A 2,685-nucleotide genomic window follows, 5' to 3' on the forward strand; every position below is an offset into this window, starting at 1 on the left:
ACTCAACCGAGTGCTGGGCTGCACCACGTTTTTATAATAATTGTCCCAAAAAATTAAATGGCCCACCATTAATTTTGTATTTATGAAAATAAAATGTTTAAAAAAAAAAAAAAGATCTTTATTGGCAACAGTGGCATGCGCAACCCTAACGCACTACCCCACTGTTGCCGAACCCCGTATGGCAGCAATGCCAGGAAGGGGGAACAAAAAAAAAAAAAAAAAGAAAAAGGTAGGAGTTAAAGGCTGATAGGATCTTGGGGATTCTGTCAGGATTGAGGACAAGGAAGAGATCGTCCACATACTTTTTAATGAAAATTATGTCTTGTCTTTTATCTTATGTCTCAACGGAAGAACACTTTTGTACAACCCATTCAAGGGATACAAATGGCCGATATATTGTCCGGTTACCTTTTAAAGATTCAATTCCTCCGAATCTTGGCAATTATTACAATCCCGCCGTGAATCGTTTTCTAAAATTGGAGCACCGTTTTCTAAAATTGGAGCATCGTTTAAATAAATCGCCTGAACTGAAAGAAAGTTATTGCAATATAATTAAGGAGTATTTGGAAGCCAATTATGTTTCACCAGCCATTGCTCCATCTAGATATTTACTTCCACCCCATTGTGCAATTAAAGAAAATTCACATTCTAAAATTTGAATAGTCTTTAATGCTTCATTTTCTGCTGAACTTAGTTCCTTGAATGACCATCTCGTGATAGGTCCTAAGCTGCAATTAGATATAAGGCATGTACTGCTTAATTTTCGTTGATACCCATATGTTATAGCCACAGATATATGCCATATGTTCCTTCAAATACAGATGAACCCGGATTATGTACCCTTTCGACATTTTATATTCCAATTTCATTCTTCAGAATCAATGATGGGATATCAACTAAACCGTGTTACTTTTGAGTTGTCTTGTTCACCATTCTTAGCTATAAGGGAAATTCATCTGTTGATACTTGATAAAAGATCCTCCTATCCAAAACCATCTGTCGTCCTTATAAATAACATATACGTGGATAATATCCTAACTGGAGCGAATACTTCTGATGAAGCCCACAAACTTCAGAAAGAGTTGATTGAATTACTCAAACGGGGTTGGTCCACTTTGAAAAAATGGACGAGTAACACTCCAGACCTGTTAATTTCATTCTGTTACAGTCAACAAGAAGCTTATAAATTTTCGGAGCGAAATAAACAATGGGTCAAAGAATTGGGAATACCCTGGGATCCTGGAATACAGTGGGACTGCCTAACATATCATATCCGAAATTTAAATTAGTTTTGTCCAAAAGTGGATCATATTTTCTGTTTGTCGAAGTTGTAATCTCCTTTGGTATCTTACATCAGTCGCTTTAAGGCAAACTCTTAGTTGCAACAGCTATGAAGAGGATTCGTTAAGTGAGTATAGTCCTTTTCTATCTGTAATAGGTAAAGGTTATGGGGAATCTTTCAATTCTCTTTTACTTTTACATTAAACTTGAATACGCTGGTGCATGTTTTCTCGAAAACACATCCATCTAGCAATATTGGGATTCGCTTAGGGATCAAGAATCGGGTACATAGCCAAAATCTATTAAGAATTTCAATGTAGATGGTCATATAGAAACATATTTAGTATAGTTTAGTTACAAAAATCCAATTAGCAACATTAAGGACATCTATCTACCTTACGAGTGTTGTATGCTGCCCTCTTGCTAGCAAAAACTAGGAAATTGGTTTCAAAGAAAATGGACAGCGAGGGATTCTCGGGGTGGGCGGTCCCTTGCCCTTCAATGCATTTATAGATGATTTAGTCTTGTTAAAGGAACCAAATGTTCCACCGTTACAATGGCCAACTGGGAGAGTTATAGAATGCTTCCCTGGACCGGATGGAATAGTTAGGGTAGTCAAATTAAAAACTGCAAAGGGGGATTTTGTTCAACCTGTCGCAAAATTGGCCCCATTGCTTTCCTCAGAGTAGTCAATGCAGAAAACTGTAAATTAAACGTTAAATTTTTGTCCCAAGACAAAAATGTATGTTAACGCCATAATAGATAATTACCTTGTAAATAATTGTAAATAGTATTTTTAGTATTTAGTTTTATAGTTTTAGTTATATAGTTTTATTAGTATTTAATTTAGTTACATTTATTTTTATTTGTATTGTTTTATTTAGATTTAGTTATTTGAAAAGAAAAATGTGTAATTATATTTGTTTGTAATAATGAGTAATGGAGACAGTTGCTAGGGGTGATAATTGTTGCTAAGAAGCGTCACCTAGCAACGGACCAACCATCTTAGTTTTTTAGAGCAGTTCCGGCTAATTAGTGGCTGTGGTAGCGTCTAAGCAGCCCTGTTTGCCCTTATAATTTAATAGTTTGGACATTTTTAGTGAGTTAGTGAGTCATTACAGTTCGGAACCAGACCTTTTCTGTGTTTCCACTTTATTAATTGCAGTTACGGATAATTAGTGGTCCTGGTAGCGTCATTAGCAGCCCTGTCTGCATTCATTTTGTCGGCTCTCCTAATACAATACGACTGTTGGATATTCGGACCATCAATGAGCCACTACACCAACTCTGGACCATTGCAGCGATTTATTTAGCAACAAGAGCTGCGTCCTACTCATATCGGCAGCACTCTTCTGACCTATCGGAGTGGAGCAACCCTTTCGTCGTGCAGTATTTATTTTATAT

General features: G+C 36.5%; 1 protein-coding gene across 1 annotated transcript in view; it reads left to right on the plus strand.

The window, feature by feature from the left end:
• LOC106680809 (uncharacterized) overlaps nucleotides 1–2,685 on the plus strand; it is a gene marked incomplete at both ends in the record, with an annotated part of 87,865 nt that overhangs the window by 24,231 nt on the left and 60,949 nt on the right.

Source organism: Halyomorpha halys, unplaced genomic scaffold (assembly GCF_000696795.3).
Source record: "Halyomorpha halys isolate HHAL.00 unplaced genomic scaffold, Hhal_1.1 Scaffold290.1, whole genome shotgun sequence".
In the NCBI taxonomy this organism is placed as follows: Eukaryota; Metazoa; Arthropoda; class Insecta; order Hemiptera; family Pentatomidae; genus Halyomorpha; species Halyomorpha halys.